The sequence below is a fragment of the Moschus berezovskii genome, chromosome X (genome assembly GCF_049115385.1).
Source record: "Moschus berezovskii isolate FMDL1 chromosome X, NW_MosBer_1.0, whole genome shotgun sequence".
Classification (NCBI taxonomy): Eukaryota; Metazoa; Chordata; class Mammalia; order Artiodactyla; family Moschidae; genus Moschus; species Moschus berezovskii.
The window spans coordinates 49,621,695-49,643,295 of NC_142488.1; positions in this window are offsets into that span (position 1 = coordinate 49,621,695).

The following is a 21,601-nucleotide window of genomic DNA, read 5'->3' on the forward strand; positions in this document are numbered from 1 at the left end:
CTCAACTACTGTTGAGGTGCATGTATCTTTTCAAAATAGAGTTTTTGTTTTCTTCAGATATATAGTCAAGAGTGGAATTTCTGGATCACATGGTAGCTTTATTTTTAGTTTTTTGAGAAAACTCTATGCCATTATCACAGTGGCTGCACCAATTTATATTCCCAGCAACAGTGTACAAGTGTTCTCCACATCCCCACCAATATTTGTTATTTGTGGTCTTTTGATGATAGCCATTCTGGCAAGTTTGGCCTTTGAGTACAAAATGAAGCAGGGCAATTCCACCAGAGTTTTGCCAATAGAACATATTGGTCATAGCAAACACCCTCTTTCAATAACACAAGAGATAACTACACAAGGACATCATCAGATGGTCAATACTGAAATTAGATTGATTATATTCTTTGCAGCCAAAGATGGAGAAGCTCTATACAGTCAGCAAAAACAAGACCTGGAGCTGATGTGACTTTGATCCTGACTTCCTTATTGCAAAATTCAGGCTTAAATGAAGAAAGTATGGAAAACCTCTAGACCATTCAGGCATGACCTAAATAAAATCCCTTAGGATTATACAGTGGAGGTGATGAGTAGATTCAAGGGATTAGATCTGGTAGACAGAGAGCCTGAAGAACTGTGAACAGAAGTTTCTAACATTGTACAGGAGGTGGTGACCAAAACCATCCCCAATAAAAAGAAATGCAAAGCAAAATGATTATCTGAGGAGGCCTTCAGTTCAGTTCAGTTCAGTTCATTCGCTCAGTCGTGTCCGACTCTTTGCGACCCCATGAATCACAGCACGCCAGGCCTCCCTGTCCATCACCAACTCCCGGAGTTCACTCAAACTCATGTCCATCAAGTCTGTGATGCCATCCAGCCATCTCATTCTCTGTCGTCCCCTTCTCCTCCCATCCCCAATCCTACCCAGCATCAGAGGCCTTACAAATAGCTAAAAAAGAAGAGAAGTGAAAAGCAAAGGAGAAACAGAAAGATATACCCACCTGAATGCAGAGTTTCAGAGAATAGCAAGGAGAGATAAGAAGGCCTTTTTAAGTGAACAATGCAAAGAAATAGAGGAAAACAATAGAATGGGAAAGATTGGAGATATCTTCAAGAAAATTAGAGGCACCAGAGGAACATTTCATGCAAAGATGGGCACAATAAAGGACAGAAACAGCAAGGACCTAACAGAAGCAGAAGAAATTAAGAGATGGCCAGAATATACAGAAGAACTATTTTTAAAAAGGTCTTAATGATCCAGATAACCACGATGGTGTGGTCACTCACCTACAGCCAGACATCCTGGAATGTGAATTCAAGGGGGACTTAGGAAGCATTATTATGAACAAAACTAATGGAGGTGATGGAATTCCGGCTGAGGTATTTCAAATCTTAAAAGGCGATGCTGTTAAAGTGCTGCATTTAATATGCCAACAAATTTGGAAAACTCAGCAGTAGCCACAGGACTGGAGAAGGTCAGTTTTTATCCCAATTCCAAAGAAAGGCAATTTCAAAGAATGTTCAAACTACCACACAGTTGCACTCATTTCACATGCCAGCAAGATAATGCTCAAAATCCTTCACACTAGGCTTCAACAGTATGTGAACCAAGAACTTCCAAATGTACAAGCTGGATTTAGAGAAGGCAGAGGAGCCAGAAATCAAATTGCCATTATCCGTTGGATCATAGGAAAAGCAAGAGAATTCCTGAAAACCTTAACTTCTGCTTCATTGACAACACTATGTGTTGTGTGGATCTCAACAAACTGTGGAAAATTCTTTAAGAGATGGGAATACCAGACCATTTTACCTGCCTCTTAAAAAACCTGTTTGAAGGCCAAGAAGCAACACTTAGAACCGGACATGGAACAACAGACTTGTTCCAAATTGGTAAAGGAGTGCATCAAGGCTGTATATTGTCACCCTGCTTATTTAAATTATATGCAGAGTACATCATGCAAAATGTTGCACTGGATGAATCACAAGCTGGAATCAAGATTGCCGAGAGAAATATCAATAACCTCAGATATCCAGATGATATTAAATATTCTAATAGCAGAAAGCAAAGATGAACTAAAGAGCCTCTTTATGAGGGTGAAAGAGGAGAGTGAAAAAGCTGGCTTAAAACTCAACATTCTATGCGAATCGCTAGTCCAGGTTTGATGCATGATACAAGATGCTCGGGGCTGGTGTAGGGATGGGATGGGGAGGGAGGTGGGAGGGGGGTTCAAGATGGGGAACACATGTACACCCGGGGCAGATTCATGTCAATGTATGGCAAAACCAATGCAATAGTGTAAAGTAATTAGCTTCCAATTAAAATAAATAAATTTTAAAAAATAAAATAAATTTTAAAAAAACCTCAATATTCTAAAAGCTAAGATTATGGCATCTAGTCCCAACACTTCATGGCAAATAGATGGAGAAAAAGTGAAAACAGTGCCAGATTTTATTTTCTTGGTCTCCAAAATCATTGTGGATGGTGACTGCAGCCATGAAATTAAAAGACGCTTGCTCCTTGGAAGGAAAGTTATGACCAACCTTGATAGCATATTAAAAAGCAGAGACATTACTTTGCCGACAAAGGGTCCATCTAGCCAAAGGTACGGTGTTTCCAGTAGTCATGTATGAATGTGAGAGTTGGACCTTAAGTGCTGAAGAATTGATGCTTTCGAACTGTGGTGCTGGAGAAGACCCTTGAGAGTCCCTTGGACAGCAAGGAGATCAGACCTGTCAATCCTAAAGGAAATCAACCCTGAATATTCATTGGAAGAACTGAGGCTGAAGTTAAAGCTCCAATACTTCGGCCACCTGGTGTGAAGAGACGACTCATTGGAAGAGACCCTGATGCTGGGAAAGATTGAGGGCAAGAGGAGAAGGGGGCAGCAGAGGATGAGATGGCTGGATCACTGACTCAATGGACATGAGTTTGAGCAAACTCCGGGAGATAGTGAAAGACAGGGAAGCCAAGCATGCTGCAGTTCATGGGGTCGCAAATAGTCAGACAGGGCTTAGCGAAAAACAGAAACAACATTCTGGCAGGTATGAGGTGTATTTCATTGTGGTTTTGATTTGCATGTCTATGATGACTAGCAATGTTGAACATCTTTTCATGTGCCTGTTGGCCATCTGTATATCTTCTTTAGAAAAATGTCTGTTCGGGTCTTCTGCTCATTTTTAAATCAGTTTTTTTTTTCTTATTTTTTATATCCGCCTGCAATGCGGGAGACCTGGGTTCGATCCCTGGGTTGGGAAGATCCCCTGGAGAAGGGAAAAGCTACCCACTCCAGTATTCTGGCCTGGAGAATTCCATGGACTACACAGTCCATGGGGTCGCAAAGAGTCAGACACAACTGAGTGACTTTCACTTTCACTTATAGGAACTGTTTATATATTTTGAATATTAACCCTTTATCAGTCACACAGTTTTCATATATTTTCTCCCATTCAGTAGGTTTCTTTTCATTTTGTTGCTGGTTTCCTTTGTTATGCAAAACCCTTAAGTTTAATTAGGTCTCCTTTGTTTATTTCCTTTGCCTTAGAAGACAGATCCAAAAAGATATTGCTATGGTTTATGTCAAAGAGTTTTCTGCCTATGTTTTCTTCTAGGAGCTTTTTGGTTTCTGGTCTTATATTTAGGTTTTTAATTCATTTTTACTTTATTTTTTATATGTGGATTTAGAAGATGTTCTAACTTCATTCTTATATAACTGTTCAGTTTTTTCAGCACCAGTTATTGAATAGGTTGTCTTTTCCTCATTGTACATTCTTGTCCACTTCGTCATAGATTAACTGACCATAAGTGCATAGGTTTATTTCTGTTGTCTCTATTCTCTTCCATTGATCTATGTGTCTGTTTTTGTGCCAGCTTCGTACTGTTTAGGTTCCTATAAGTTTCTACTATAGTTTGAAATCAGGTATGATACCTCCAACTGTGTTCTTTCTCAGGATTATTTTGGCTTTTTGGAGTCTGTGTTTCCATACAAATTTTAAAACTATTTATTCTAGTTCTGTGAAAAATATCATTGGTATTTTGAAAGAGATTGCATTAAATATATAGATTACCTTGGGTAGTATGGTCATTTTAACAGTATCAATTCTTCCAATCCCTGAATATAGTGTGTATTTCCATCTGTTTGTGTCATCTTCATTTCCTTCCATCAGTGTCTTACAGTTTTCTGAGTACAGATCTTTTATCTCCTTAGTTAGATTTATTCCTAGGTATTTTATTATTTTTGATGCTATTGCAAATGGGATTGTTTCCTTAATTTTTCTTCTTTACTTTTTTAGTTCATCATCAGTATGAAAAAATGCAACAGATTTCTGTATACTAATTTGGTGTCCTGAAACTTTACTGAATTAATTGATCAGGTGTAGTAGTTGTTTGTTGGCCTCTGTAGGACTTTCTCTGTATAGTATCATATCATCTGCAAAGATTGAGTTTTACTTCTTCCTTTCAAATTTGGATTCCTTTGATTTCTTTTTATTCTCTGATTGCCATGACTAGGACTTCCAGTACTATGCTGAATAAAAATGGTGAGAATGGCACCCTTGTCTTGTTCCTAATCTTAGAGGAAATGCTTTCAGCTTTTCAATATTGAGTACCATGTTAGCTTTGAGCTTATCATATATTGCTTTTATTTTTATGAAGTATGTTTCCTCTATACCCACTATTTGAAGAGTTTTTATCATAAATGGGTGTTTGTATACTTAGTTTTCTTTTTTAAGAAACTGCCAAACATTTCCAGAGTGCCTATGCCATTCCCACGAACAATGTATGAGTGACCCAGCTCCTCTACATCCTCACCAGTATTTGATATCATCACTGCTTTATTTCAGATATTCTGATATGTATGCAGTGAAATCTCATTGTGGTTTTAATTTGCATTTCCTTAATGGCTAATGATGTTGAGCATCCTTTTATGTGTTCCTTTTCTCTCTGTACTCTCTTAAGTGAGATGTCTTTTCATATCTTTTGTCCATTTTCTATTTGAATTTTTTTAAGTATTGAGCTTTGAGTGCTCTTTTGTTGAATATGTGGATGATAAATATTTTCTTCCAGTCAATAGTTTGTCTTTTCATATTCTTAACAGGGACTTCCACAGAGTAAGAAAAATTTTGATGATTCCAATTTAGCAAATTTTCCTTTTATGAATTGTGCTTTTAGTGTCAAGTCTAAAGATCTCTGCCTAACCCTAGATCCCAAAGATTTTCTCCTTTTTCCTGAAAGTGTTAAAGTTTTATGCTTTACATTTAAATCTATGATCAATTTTAGTTAATTTTTATATAAGGTGTTACATTTAAGTCAAAGTTCATATTTTTGTCTACAGATGACTAATTGCTCCAGCACCATTTATTGAAAAACTATCCTTCCTCCATTGAATTTCCTTTTCTCCATTTAAAAAGTTGTTTGAATAGCCAGGACATGGAAGCAACCTAGATGTCCATCTGCAGATGAATGGATAAGAAAGCTTTAGTACATATACACAATGGAGTATTTTTCAGCCATCAAAAAGAATGCATTCGAATCAGTTTTAATGAGGTGGATGAAATTGGAGCCAATTATACAGAGTGAAGTAAGCCAGAAAGAAAAACATCAATACAGTATACTAATGCATATATATGGAATTTAGAAAGATGGTAACCTTAACCCTGTATACGAGACTGCAAAAGAGACATAGGTATATAGAACAGTCTTTGGGACTCTGTGGGAGAGGGTGAAGGTGGGATGACTGGGGAGAACGGCATTGTAGCATGTATATTATCATAAGTGACCAGTCCAGGTTCGACGCATGATACAGGATGCTTGGGGTTGGTGCACGGGGATGACCTGGAGGGAGGATATGGGGAAGAGGGAGGTGGGAGGTGGGGTTCAAGAAAAGGAACACATGTACACCCGGGGCGGATTCATGTCAATGTATGGCAAAACCAACCAATATATTAATGTAAGGTAATTTGCCTCCAATAAAATAAATTTTTAAAAAAAGTTGTTTGAAATAGTTGTGTGGATCTATTTCTGGGTTCTATATTTTGTTTCATTGGTCTGTATGCCTATACCTTTACTAATACCACAGAGTCTTGATTACATAGCAATATAATAACTCTTAAAATTGGGTAGAATGATTCTTCTCATTTTATTCTTCTTTATCTAGACTGTTTAGCTATTTTAGGTCTTTTACATTTTCATATACATTTAATGAATTTATTTATTATTTTTTTTAATTAGAGTTGATTTACAATGTTGTATTAGTTTCTGGTATACAGCAAATTGATTTAGTTATACATAAACACACACACATATATACACACACATATTCTTTTCATTACAGGTTATGAGGTATTACCCCATGGACTGTAGCCTGCCAGGCTCCTCTGTCCATGGGATTTTTGAGGTAAGAATACTGGAGTGTGCTGCCATTTCCTTCTCCAGGGAACCTTCCTGACAAAGAGATTGAACTTGCATCTCCTGCATTGGCAGGCAAATTCTTTACCACTGAGACACCTGGGAAGGTTATTACAAGATATTGGGTATAGTTTCCTATGCTATATAGTAGGTCCTTAGTATTTATCTATTTTATATATAATAGTGTATATCTGTTAATCCAAAACTCCTAATTTATCCTCACCACCCTGCCCTTTTATCCTTTGGTAACCATAAGTTTGTTTTCTATGTCTGTGAGTATGTTTTGTAAATTATTTCATTTGTATCATATTTTAGATTCCACATATAATGATATCATATGACATTTGTCTTTCTTTGTGTGACTTACTTCACTTAGTATGATAATCTGTAGGTCCATCCATGTGGCTATAAATGGTATTACTTCATTCATTTTTATGACTGAGTAGTATTCCATTTTGTGTGTGTGTGTGTGTGTGTGTGTGTGTGTGTGTGTGTGTGTGTGTATCTCACCTTTTTTATCCATTTGTCTGTTAGTGTACATTTAAGTTGCTTCCATGCCTTGGATATTGAAAGTAGAGCTGCTATGAACACTGGGGAGCATATGGCTTAGATTTCTAGTTAGAGTTTTTTCTGAATATATGTTCAAAAGTGGGATTGTTGGATCAGAGTGTAACTCTATTTTTCAGTTTTGTAAAGAATAAAGCTCCATGTTTTCCATAGTGGCTGCACCAATTTATGTTCCCATTAACATGGCAAAGGAGGATTCCCTTTGCTCCACACCTTCTCCAGGATTTATATTTTGTGGACTTTTTAATGATGGCCATTCTGACTGGTGTCATTGTAATTTTTTTTGTCAGTGTATTTTTAAAAAATTTATTTATTTTAAATGAAACAAATATGAATATTTTAATGATAAAAGGTAAAATTGAAAAAGAAGAAAGACATCATAAACCATTAGACAGCTTAACAACAAAGAAACAAGGATACATAAAGCAAAAATCAGAAGAAATACAAGAGAAAAGAAAAAATATATAATCATAGTGAGACATTAACATTTCTTTGAGAATATTTTGTCAAGTGCAGAAAAAATAATAGGAGCATCTTGAATGATGTCAATAATTTAACAGATTTATAAAATTTCAGTTCAGCTCAGTTCAGTTGCTCAGTCATGTCCGACTCTTCGCACAGAAGCGCACCAGGTGCGATGGACCGCGCACCAGTCATATTTTTTTTAGTTAGGCAAAAATTCATAAGGTTTCCACAATATATATATATATAGTAGAATATATGTTCAAAAGTGGGATTTTATATATTATAAATATATATAAAATATATAAATATATATAAATATATAAAGTGGGGTTTATATATTATAAACATTGTTTATATATGTGTACAAAAGCTTTTCTACTATACTTGATAAAGGCTTGAGAAAGAACATAAAGAAGAGATGGAGAAATTGGAAAACATAAACTAAATGAAACGGGAGCTCTGAATATGAAACAGGAAAAGTGAAATAAGCTAGATAAAAGTAAAAGATTCTCATATAGTCCAGTTGTTTTATAATGAACATGGATTCTCATTATAAACATATCTGGAGCACTGGCAAAAAAAAAAAAAAAGAATACATGGGCATTGGTATTTTTCAAAAAATTCCAAGATAATTCTGATATGGATATGGATTTTAAAAAGTGATTGCAGATTTTTCTATTAAATTCTAGCTTTTATGATATAGAATTCTATAATTTTTCTGTTGACCAATCATGATACAATGGTGTTAACTAAGTAATAGTTATATAATTCAATAATAAAAGATGTTTATTAGTTTTCACAATCAATAGCCAGACAAAAAATAAAAGATGACTACAATTGTAAGCCATAATGGGAACATGATTAATCTAATAATATAAAATAATTACATACAATTTGAAAGCTCAAGCAGAGTGATGTGGTAAGTGGAAGTGCATATGTACACAGGTTCTCAACTGCTCAGCCAGTCTGTGTTTTGGTTGGTGCATTTAATCCATTTACATTTAAGGTAATTATTGATATGTATGATCCTATTACCATTTTTTTAATTGTTTGAAGTTTATTTTCTGTAGGTAAGGCTTTTCCTTCTCTTGTTTTCTGCATAGAGAATTTCCTTTAGCATTTGTTGTAAAGCTGGTTTGGTGGTGCTGAATTCTCTTAACTTTTGCTGGTTTGGAAATCTTTTGATTTCTCCATCAAATCTGAAGGAGAGTCATGCTGGGTAGAGTATTCTTGGCTGTAGATTCTTCCCTTTCATCACTTTAAATATATCAAGCCATTCCCTTCTGGCTTGCATAGTTTCTGTTGAAAATCAGCTGACAGCCTGATGGGAGTTCCCTGATATGTTATCTGTCATTTTTCCCTTGTTGCTTTTAATATTTTATCACTGTCTTTAATTTTTGTGAGCTTAATTACTATGTGTCTCAGTGTGTTCCTCCTTGGGTTTATCCTGCTTGGGACTCTCTGGGATTCCTTGACTTGGTTGATTATTTCCTTTCCCATATTAGGGAAGTTTTCAGCCATTATCTCTTCAAATATTTTCTCAGGGCTTTTCTCTCTCTCTTCTTCTGGGACCCCTATAATGTGAATGTTGGTTCATTTGCTGTTGTCCCAGGGGTCTCTTAGGCTGTCATCATTTCTTTTCATTCTTTTTTCTATATTCTGTTCTGTGGCAGTGATTTCCACCATTCTGTCCTCCAGGTCATTTATCTGTGCTTCTGCCTCAGTTATTCTGCTGTGAATTCCTTCTAGTGTATTATTCATCTCTGTTGGTTTGTTCTTTTGTTCTTGGAGGTCTTTGGTAAATATTTCTTGCACCTTCTCAAACTTTGTCTCCATTCTTTTTTGGAGATCCTGAATCTTAATCACTATCATTATTCTGAGTTCTTTTTCTGGAAGGTTGCCTATCTCTACTTCATTGAGTTGTTTTCCTGGGGTTTTAGCTTGTCCCTTCATCTGGGATGTAACTTTCTGAATTTTCATACTGATATACTTTCTGTATAGTGGAGGTGATAGAATTCCAGTTGAGCCATTTCAAGTCCTAAAAGATGATGCTGTGAAAGTGCTTAACTCAATATGCCAGCAAATTTGGAAAACTCAGCAGTGGCCACAGGACTGGAAAAGGTCAGTTTTCATTCCAATCCCAAAGAAAGGCAATGCCAAAGAATGCTCAAACTCCGACACAATTGCACTCATCTCACACGCTATCAAAGTAATGCTCAAAATTCTCCAACCCAGGCTTCAACAATATGTGAACCGTGAACTCCCAGATGTTCAAGCAGGTTTTAGAAAAGGCAGAGGAACCAGAGATCAAATTGCCAACATCTGCTGGATCATGGAAAAAGCAAGAGAGTTCCAGAAAAACATCTATTTCTGCTTCACTGACTATGCCAAAGCCTTTGACTGTGTGGATCACAAAAAACTGTGGAAAATTCTGAAAGAGATGGGAATACCAGACCACCTCACCTACCTCTTGAGAAATCTGTATGCAGATCAGGAAACAACAGTTAGAACTAGACATGGAAAAATGGACTGGTTCCAAATAGGATAAGGAGTACGTCAAGGCTGTATATTGTCACCCTGCTAATTTAACTTATATGCAGAGTACATCATGAGAAACACTCGGCTGGATAAAGCACAAGCTGGAATCCAGATTGCCGGGAGAAATATCAATAACCTCAGATATGCAGATGACACCACCCTTATGGCACAAAATGAAGAAGAACTAAAGAGCCTCTTGATGAAAGTGAAAGAGGTGAGTGAAACAGTTGGCTTAAAGCTCAACATTCAGAAAACTAAGATCATGGCATCCAGTCCCATAACTTCATGGCAAATAGATGGGGAAACAGTGGAAACAGTGGCAGACTTTATTTTTTTGGGGGGCTCCAAAATCAGGCAGATGGTGATTGTAGCCATGAAATTAAAAGATGCTTGCTTCTTGGAAAGAAAGTTATGACTAACCTAGACAGCATGTTAAAAAGCAGAGACATTACTTTGCCAACAAAGGTCCGTCTAGTCAAGGCTATGGTTTTTCCAGTAGTCATGTATGGATGTGAGAGTTGGACTGTAAAGAAAGCTGAGTGACAAAGAATTGATGCTTTTGAACTGTGGTGTTGGAGAAGATTCTTGAGAGTCCTTTGGACTGCAAGGAGATCCAACTAGTCCATCCTAAAGGAAATCAGTCCTGAATGTTCATTGGAAGGACTGATGTTGAAACTGAAACTCAAATACTTTGGCCACTGGTGCGAAGAACTGACTCACTGGAAAAGACCCTGATGCTGGGAAAGATTGAAGGCAGGAGGAGAAGGGCATCACCGACTCAATGGACATGAGTTTGAGTAAATTCTGGGAGTTGGTATTGGACAGGGAGGCCTGGTGTGCTGCAGTCCATGGGGTCGCAAACAGTCGGACATTACTGAGCGACTGAACTGAACTGATACTTTCTGTAATGTGGTTTTGTTTTAGACACTGTGGGATTGTGGTTCTTCTTCCTTCTTCTGTCTGCCATCTAATGGAGGAGACTGGGAGGCTTGTGTAAGGTTCCTGATGGGAAGGACTGGTGATGGGAAAAACTGGGTCTTACTCTGGTGTGCAGGGCCTTGCTCAGTAAAACTTTAATCCAATTATCTGCTGATGGGTGGGGTTGCACTCCCTCCCTGGTATTTTTTTCGCCTGAGGCAACCCAACCCTCAGGTCTATGGACTCTATGGTCAGGTTAATGGAGACCTCCATGAGGGTTTGGGCTTCCCTTGTGACTCAGACGGTAATGCAGGACACCCAGGTTCGATCCCTGGGTCAGGAAGATCCCCTAGAGAAGGGAACGGCAACCCACTCCAGTATTCTTGCCTGGGAAATCCCATAGACAGAAAAGTCTGGTGGGCTACAGTCAATGGGGTCTCAAAGAGTTGGACACAATTAAGCAACTAGCACACACACCAAGAGGGTTTACACGAAAGGTGACTTTCCCAGACAGCTGCTGCCAGTTGCCCTGTCCCTGTGGTGACCCTCTTCCCACCCACGCCTCCACAGGAGACCCTCCAACTGTAGCAGGTAGTTTTGGTTCAGTTTCCTATGGAGTCACTGCTCCTTTCCTCTGAGTCTAGGTGTGAACAAGGTTTAGTTTGTGCCCTCCAAGTCAGGAGTCTGTTTCCCCCAGTACCGTGGAAGACTTGTAATCAAACCCCGCTCACCTTCAAGGTCAGATTCCCTGGGGATTCCCAGTTCCTTTGTCGGGTCCCCAGGCTGGGAATCCTGATGTGGGGTTCTGAATCTTCACAACAGTGGGAGAACTTCTTTGGAATTATTGTTCTCCAGTTTGTGGATCATGGGTATGGGATTTGATTTATCATGTTTGTGTCCCTCCTACTGTCTTGCTGCAGCTTCTTCTTTGTCTTTGGACGCCTATCATTTTTTTGGTAGGTACCAGCATCCTCCTGTTGATGGTTGTTCAACAGCTAGTTGTGATTTTGATGCTCTTGCAGATAAGCGCACGTCCTTCTACTCTGCCATCTTGAACTGGAAGTCGTGTTATTGTAGCTTTGGTTTGCATTTCTCTGTTAATTAGAGATGTTGAGCATCTTTTCATTTGCTAGTTGGCCATGTCTATTAGGTCTTTTGCACCTTTTTTGACTGGGTTGTTTGTTATTTTGTAATTGAGTTGTATGAACTGTTTGTTTTTTTTTAAAATTAATCCCTTATTGGTCACATCTTTTCCAAACATTCTCTCCCAGTCCATAGGTTGTCTTTTTGCAGGGCTTCCCTGGTGGCTCAGACAGTAAAGAATCCACCTGCAATGTGGGAGACCGGGTTTGATCCTTGGGTAGAGAAGATCCCTTGGAGAAGGGAACAGTTACCCACTCCAGTGTTCTTGACTGGAAAATCCCATGGACAGAGAGCCTGGAGGGCCTCAGTTCATGGGGTTGCAAGAAGTCAGACATGACTGAGTGACTAACCCTTTAATGTAAGGTTGTTTTTGTCTACAAAAATGCTGCTGGGAGTTTGATAGGAATTGCATTAATTCTATAGATTAATTTAGGGAGACTTGACATCTATACCATGTTGGATCTTCCAGTCCATGAACATGGTATGTTTTTCCTTTTTTATTTAGGTATTCTTTGAGTTATTTCATTAGCATTTTATAATGTCTGGTATACAAACCTTACACATCTTATTAAGTGTATCCATAACTATTTCATTTTCTTAGAAATTCGTGTAAGTGGTGTTTGTTTTAATATCAATTTCTGCATGATCATTGTTAATGTATAGAAATTATTGATTTCTGTTGTATCCTGCAACTTTGCTGAACTCACCTATTAGTTCTAGGTTGTTTCTTTTTTTTTTTTTTTAATGATTTCTTGTGGTTTTCCACATAGGAAATTATGTCATCTGTAAAATAGATTTTTTTGGTAGGCACTCCTTATCGAGTTGAGATAATTCCCCACTATTCCTGACTTACTGAAGGTTTTTTCATGAATACGTGCTGGATTTTGTCAAATGCTTTTTCTGTGTCAATTGCTTTGATTACATGATTTTTCTTCTTTAGTTTGTTGATATGAAGGATAATATTGATTTCCTTATATTGAATCAGTCTTGCATAACTGGAATAAATTCCACTGGGTCATGGTTATAATTCTTTTTATACATCTTTTTATACATCATTAGTTTAAATTTACTTTTGAGTAGTATTGAAGGATTTTTTATATCTGCTTTTGATATTTTCTTTTCATTTTACTTCCCCCCTTCCCTCCAAAGATACTGGCCCTTCTTTGCATAACAAATGACATTGACAGAGATAATTATTTGAAAAGATTAATTTTATTTGCTATTCTCAATCAAATACATAAAAAATAGGGTTAATGTGTATTTTCCTAAAGTCCAAAGCTGGCATGAGATTCGTAAATAAGTCAATGAAACAAACAAAGGCAGTGTGTCATGGCCTTTCATGCAGATGTTGTGCAGTCTTCATTTTCAGCCCAAGTTTCTTCCCTGAGTTCCAGACCCAGATCTCCAATTCCTTACTGGACGTCTCTCTGTGATATTCCATAAATACTTCAAACTCAACAAGTCTCACCAAACTCACCATCTTCTTACCCAAACTTGCTTCTTCTACTATGTTTCCTTCCCTAACTGGTGACATTACCATCCACACAATGACCTAAGCCAGGAACGTTGTAATTGTCTCTCTTTCTCCCTGCTCAACTCTTCCAATTAAAGCCTGCTGACCCTGCAACTAAAGGTGTATCAAATCAGTCCCCTTTTCTCCATTCCGATAACATTCTCCCTAACTCTGGTCTCAATACCTCTCTTCTTGATTATTACATTTGCTTCTCTCACTCATATTTTCCTTCTCCAGTCCACTTGCCAAAATGGCCACTGCCAATTGTGTCCTGGTAAATGTTTAACAAGAGGCTCTGTAAGAAAAAAGCTATGACTTGTAACATTTTCTGATTTCCATGATATAAATATAACTGAGTTCAAGCTACTAAGATGTCAGTTGGCTTGCAAAATTCCTGAAATTGCAAGAATTGTTTCTTATGGTAGTTGGTATGAGCCAGTTCCAGAAATCCACTGGTACAACTGAATCTTTGTAACAGGGAAATTTAATCAGATCGCCCCCTTGGTTAAAATTTTAATGACTCTCCAAGGCTTCCCAGGTGGCACAGTGGTAAAGAACCTGCCTGCTAATGCAAGAGGTGCAAGAGACACAGATTCAGTTCCTCAGTTGGGAAGATCCTCCGAAGAAGAAAATGGCAGCCCATTCCAGTATTCTTGCCTGGGAAATCCCATGGACAGAGGAGCCTGGCCGTGGGGTCGCAAAGAGTCAGACATCACATGACTGAACACACACACACACAGGATAAAACTCAAGTTCTTTAACTTAGCACTCACATTTCTTCATGATATAGCCACTGCAGACCTCACCAAATTCATCTCTCAAACCACCCAAACTGCCACTCTAATGTCACAATTTTGAACGGCTTGACATCCTTGAATTTACCAAGCCGTTTCACATATTTGTATCTTTTGTCTTGCTTCTCTCACTACCTGATAAGCACCTATTCATTTTTCCAGATTCATCTGATGCCTTCAAGCATAACTGGGCATAACCTTATTGAGATCCATTCAGATGTCCGTCACAGAACCTATTGAAATCCATTCAGATGTCTTGTTGCACTTTTACTTTATGTTTCTTTCTCTGATACCAACCTGTGACACTACTTTAAAATGTACAGAGTTTCATTCATCTTTATCTTTCTAACACCTAAGGCCATAGCCTGGCCTATTGGTACCATTGAATTAACTATTAACTAATAGAGTGGAAAAGATATATTTGGGCTAAGACATAAAGGAGGAGTTAATAGCTAGATAGACAAGTGTGAAGAGGAAATTGCAAGGGAGAGAACGTCTGTAAATATACAAATATATAAGAAGAACACTTTTCAACCCCTTGGAAGACAAGATGTGATGCTCCTAAGGAGATTTTTTAAATCTTCCTTTGAGTAAATGAATAAAAAGCTAATAGTGAGCCCATCAAACCGTGGACTTCAATTTTGATTAATAGCAGCAAGACACTATGATGCTCTTCACTCCTCACCCTTGGCTCATTTGTCATGGGTACAAAAATGTACTGTTCCCTGATTAGAGAAGGTACAAATGCTCCTTCTCTTACTTGTATTACCAATGATTACCAAGATATCTCAGTGTAGATGGTGAGAAGTGGACAGATATATTTTTGATATGGGACTGAGAGGACTTAATGATGGATTTGATGTAAAGTGTGATGAGAAGGGAGCTATCAAAACTGTGTGTGTGCATGTGTGTGCTCAGTCATGTCCACCTCTTTGAGACCCTATGAGCTGTAGTCTACCAGGCTCCTCTATCCATGGGATTTTCCAGAATGTCTCTCAGGTTTTTAGTCTAAGCAACTGGAAAGATGGAGCTGTCATTAACCGAGAATACTACAGGAGAAACAGGTTTGTGCCGGTGGGAAGATTCTATTCTGAATTCTATAAGATTCTATTCTGAATTCTGGATTCTATAAGATATCCAAGTGGAAAGTTCAAGCAGGCAATTGAGTATACAAGTGTTCACGATATAAATTAAGGCTGGGGGATGTCTATTTTGGAGTAATTAAATGGCATCACCGACTCAATGGACATGAGTTTGAGTGAACTCCAGGAGTTGGTGATGGACAGGGAGGCCTGGCATGGTGCAGTCCATGGGGTCGCAAAGTGTTGGAGTTGGAAAAATGTCTGAAGATTGAGCCCTAAACATTGCAAAGTTTGGAGGCTGGAAAGAAAATAAAAGCTGGAGTCAGTTGAAGGAGCAGTGAAGAAGCAGTCAGGGAGATAAAAGGAACACTATGAGGTTTCTGTGTTATGAAGACTAAGAGAAGGAATCATTATAAGAATGGAATGCTTAACTCTATTGAATGTTGGTGTCTCAATCAGCTCAGGCTACAATAATAGAATACCATAGTACTTCTCTTGTGGTCCAGTGGGTTAAGACTTCACATTTCCACTGAAGGGGGCATGGGTTTGATTCTTGGTTGGTGAACTAAGGTTCCACATGCCACGCGGTGCAGCCAAAATAATAATAATAATAATAATTTTTATTATTAAAAAAAGAATACCATACACTGCCTGGTTTATAAACAACAGAAATTGGTTTCTCACAGTTCTGGAAGCAGAAGTCCAAGATTAGGATGCCAACATGGTTCTGGTGAGAATCCTCTTCCAGGCTGCAGACAACCATTTCCTCCTTATATCCTTACATGGCAGAGAAAGCAAGAGAGGACAAAATAGTTCTCTGTGATTTCTTTTTATAAAGGAAATGCTCCAATCACATTCATGAGGACACTGCCCTCATGACCTAATCACCCCATAGGCCCCACCTCCTAATACTATTACATTGGGAGTTTGAATTTCAACATATGAATTTTAGGGGGACACAAACATTCAGTCCATAACACTTGGTAAGTTGTTGAGTAAAATGAGGATAAAATATTGCAATTGGCAACCTAGAGGTCACCAGTGACCTTGCCAAGTGCAATTTCACTGAATGTGTGGGGACCAACTCACAATGGGTTGAAGAGAGAAAGGAACGTGACATCAGGTCCAAAATCCCACTTGACACCATCTGAGTTCAGTGTATATTAACCAGTTCAGTTCAGTCACTCAGTCGTGTCCGACTCTCCGTGACCCCATGAATCACAGCACGCCAGGCCTCCCTGTCCATCACCAACTCCCAGAGTTCACTCAAACTCATGTCCACAGAGTCGGTGATGCCATCCAGCCATCTCATTCTCGGTCGTCCCCTTCTCCTCCCGCCCCCAACTTTTCCCAGCATCAGAGTCTTTTCCAGTGAGTCAACTTGTTGCATGAGGTGGCCAAAGTATTGCAGTTTCAGCTTTAGCATCAGTCCTTCCAATGAACACCCAGGATCGATCTCCCTTAGAATGGACTGGTTGGCTCTCCTTGAGGTACAAGGGACTCTCAAGAGTCTTCTCCAACACCACAGTTCAAAAGCATCGATTCTTCGGTGATCAGCTTTCTTCACAGTCCAACTCTCACATCCATACATGACCACAGGAAAAACCATAGCCTTGACTAGACGGACCTTTGTTGGCAAAGTAATGTCTCTGCTTTTTAGTATATTATCAAGGTTGGTCATAACTTTCATTCCAAGGAGTAAGCGTCTTTTAATTTCATGGCTGCAATCAGCATCTGCAGTGATTTTGGAGCCCAAAAAAATAAAGTCTGACACTGTTTCCACTGTTTTCCCATCTATTTCCCATGAAGTGACGGGACCAGATGCCATGATCTTTGTTTTCTGAATGTTGAGCTTCAAGCCAACCTTTTCACTCTCCTCTTTCACTTTCATCAAGAGGCTTTTGAGTTCCTCTTCACTTTCTGCCATAAGGGTAGTGTCATCTGCATATCTGAGATTATTGATATTTCTCCCAGCAATCTTGGTTCCAACTTGTGCTTCTTCCAGCCCAGCATTCCTCATGATGTACTCTGCATATAAGTTAAATAAGCAAGGTGACAATATACAGCCTTGACGTACTCCTTTTCCTATTTGGAACCAGTCTGTTGTTCCATGTCCAGTTCTGACTGTTGCTTCCTGACCTGCATACAGGTTTCTCATATTAACCAAGATCTTTGTTTATTCTTGGGAGGAAGTGTAAAATACCATACAGGTTAAGAGGACAGACTTTAGAGTCAGACTGCATAGTTCTAGTTCTGACTTAATCACTTACTAGTAATGTGACCTTGGGCAAATAATTTCCCTTCTTTGTGCCTTAATTTCCTCATTTCTGAAGTTGCTGTGAGATATATAAAAATTAATCTGTGTGACATAGAATACTGTCTGGTACCTAATAAATGCTAATAAAATGATAGATCTACTTCATTTCACCTTTCAGAGAAATCTCTGTATTGGGATCCTGGAGACCACGTGTTCTTCCAGCCCTGCCTCTGCTATAGATGCCCAAGTAGCCACCTAAAAAATAAACAAATTAAAAGATTCCTAGAAGTTCAGGGACATGGAATAAGTTCCAGCCTATCTCAATGGCAACATACAGCAAATTAAGGATGGGTGAAATCATGATATCTTACACATACATTCACAGAGACCACTGAAATTTGAAGGGAAAGAAACAAATTCATTAGCTGCTGAATGTAATGTGACATCAAGTAGGAGGCAGCAGAGTGCAATGAAAGGAGAACTGAGCTGAGAAGCAAAATGAAGGAAGAAACAATCAGAACCATGATTTTTTTTTTCTTTTTGCAGCTTGAGGCAGATGATTTTTAATTGTCTCCACAGAACAACCAGGCATTTCACAGCAAGTACGATCAAGTGGTCAAGCACAATTCTCATTTCACAGGCGAGAAAACAGGCTCAGAGAGGGTAAGTACTGGATTGACTAAAAGTTTGGGTTTTCCACATGGTTTCCTGAAGACTGAGGCCTCCAGGCACAATGGAGATAATAAGTAATGCCCAATGCTTTAGAGACCCCTTGGGTGACCTTAGAAGTAAATGATGTCCCATTGTCACTTTGTAATGACCTGGGCAGACCAAATCTTGGAATGATTTCATAGAGCAGTTTTTTTTTTTTACCACCTCCTCAGCCTTCTCAGTCCAGGTGGGAAAGCCTTCAATCCATCCTGTGAATGTATCTATCATGACCAATAGGTATTTATACCCTTGAGAGACTGGCATCTGGGTGAAGTCCATCTGCCAGTCCTCTCCTGGGTAGGCCCCACCTCGTTGGATGGGCTGGGCCAGCTGGGGTCTTCGAGCTCCTTGGGGATTGTTTAATTGGCAAGTGGGACAAGAGGAGACCACTTGTCTTATAGTCGCTTGGAGGCCTGTTCCTCTGAAGGACCTTTCTAGTAATCTTTGGAGGGCCTTTTCCCTTAAATGAGTGGTGGCATGTAAGGAGTTAACCAACTTCCATTGGAGGTTCCCAGGCAGAAAAAGGAGTCCCTCCTTTTGGAACCACCCCATATGATCTTGAAAGTCCTCACTCTTAGCTTTAAGAGTCTCACCTTCAATATATGAATGAGTTTCTAGCAAATTAGTCTGTGGAACTAGGGTGGCAACCCCTATTAGGTCATTGTTCTGTAATGCTGCTCTCTTAGCTGCCTGATCAGCTGCTTGGTTCCCTCGTGCCACTTCAATGCTCCCTTTTTGGTGTCCTTTACAGTGGGAGACTGAAACCTCAGTGGGCAGATGGACTGCCTCAAAGAATCTAAGAATTTGATCACCATATTTGATTGGGGACCCTTGGGTGGTCAAGTGGCCCCTTTCTTCCCAAATAGCAGCATGTGCATGTAGCACCAGAAAGGCATACTTGGAGTCAGTGTAAATGGCTATACTTTTTCCTTTTCCCAGTTCGAAAGCTGGAATCACGGCTATGAGCTCAGCTAATTGGGCTGAAGTACCTGGTGGCAGAGGCTTAGCCTCTATGATCTCAAAATTGAAGACTATTGCATATCCGGCTCTTCTTTTTCTATCCAAGACAAAGCTGCTTCCATCAGTGTACCAGATTTCCTCAGGATTGGTCAGAGGATCTTCTGACAATCCCTCTCAGGGTTTTGTCCAGTGGTCCAAGGTTTCTAGACAAGAGTGAAAGGGGAGAGAGCCCTCGGGGTTAGGCAGGAGGGTGGCTGAGTTAAGAACCTCACAAGGGGATATAGTGAGGCCTGGATTTTCCATCAGCATTACTTAATATCTGAGGATTCTTTGATCAGATGTCCATAAATGACCTCTCCCATTTAGGAGTTGTTTTACTTGATGGCTGGTAAAAATAGTTTGTCCCCAAAGGAGAGTTTCAAAGCATATTCTATCATGATTGCAATAGCTGCAAGATTTTGAAGGCAGGGGGGCCAGCCTCGGGCGGTTGGATGGAGCCTCTTGGATAAGTAAGCTACAGGCTGGGGCTCAGATCCCAACCTTTGAGTTAACACTCCCAAGGCTATTCCCTCTCTTTCGTGGACATAAAGTTGGAATGCTTTTTCTGGGTCTGGCAACCTCAAGGCAGGTGCCTGAGTTAAGGCCTGTTTTAGTATAGCCTCTGCCTTCTTTTGAGGAGTTCCCCACATCAGTGGGATTGAATCATCCCATCCCTTTAAGCTTTCATATAAGGGCTGGGTAATTAGACCATAGTTGGGTATCCAGATTCTACAATACCCAGTTAGCCCCAGGAAAGCTCACAATTGTTTTCGAGTCATGGGGGAGGGCAACTGGAGGATTCCTTGTACCCGATCAGAGGACAGCCTCCTGGACCCGTGTGTAATCTGAACTCCCACGTAAGAGTAAGTGACCTTTGTCTCGACCATCTGTGCCTTAGCATGGGAGACTTTATATCCCCTTTCTGCCAAAAAGTTTAGAACCTGAATTGTATGTTGTTGGGCATTTTTTTTCATCTGGAGAGCAGATTAGTAGGTCATCTATGTATTGGAATATTTTCCCATTAGGTACCAGGTCCATATCCAGGAGATCCTGACCAAGAGTCTGTCCAAACAAGGGGGGGCTATCTCTGAACCTCTGAGGTAATACTGTCCAAGTCATCTGTTGGTGTTTTTTTCCTGGAGTCTCCCACTCAAAGGCAAAATATTGGGATTCACTTAACCAGTGGTATGCAAACAAAATGCATCTTTGAGATCAAAGATGGTAAACCACTTGGCACTGGGTGGGATTTCTCCCAAGATTACATAGGGATTGGGTACTGTGGGATGGAAGGGGACTACAGCTTCATTTATGATCCGGAGATCTTGGATCCAGGTTCCGTCCTTTTTCTTTACTGAGAGGATTGGGGTGTTACATGGTGAATTGGTGGAGACCAATAGCCCACAAGAAAAGAATTTATTTACTAAAGGCTGTAGTCCCTCCCGAGCTTCTCTTTTGAGGGGATATTGTTTCTGGTTAGGAAACCGAGTGGGATCTCGGAGGACAATGATGACCAGTTCAGCTTGGTGGGCTCATCCAGGAATTCCTTGGTCCCACACCTAGGGGTTAATTTTGTCCTCCCATAGTTTTTGGTTCTTCTCTATTGGAGAAGGTGTAATGGGTTCCTCAGTAGTAACCAGAAGCTGTAGGGCCCTAGGGGCTGAAAAGCTTCCCATCACAAGGGTGGTCCCCAGTTTAGTGAGTATATCTCTTCCCAATAAAGGAGTAGGACACTCAGGGACCATCAGAAACTGGTGGGAAAATATTTGTCCATGCCAGCAACAAAGAAGTGCTTGGGTGAATCTTTTAGTAGTTGCTTTTCCTGTAGCACCCAAAATGGTACAGGTTTGGGAGGAGAAGGTTCCAGAGTAGGAGATCAAGACAGAGTAGGTAGCCCCTGTGTCAACCAAGAAATTTTCAGACTGACCTGCCACATCCAGTTGCACACTTGGCTCCAGCCCCGTGATAGTTATCTGTGACAGGCGGGCTGGCTGGAATGGGCTGCTTCAGTCCTGTTGAACCATCGTGAGGGAAGGCTTGGTGCTTGACCTTGAGGCTCTTGGGTCCTGAGGGCAGAGTGCTGCCCAATGTCCCAGTTGATGGCATTTGTAGCAAGCCATTTTAGGAGACTTGTCACGGTTTGGACATTCTTTGGCCCAATGCCCCGCCTGTCTACAGATTAGGCAGCCTAGTCCTTGTCCTTCAAGGACTTGGGGTTTG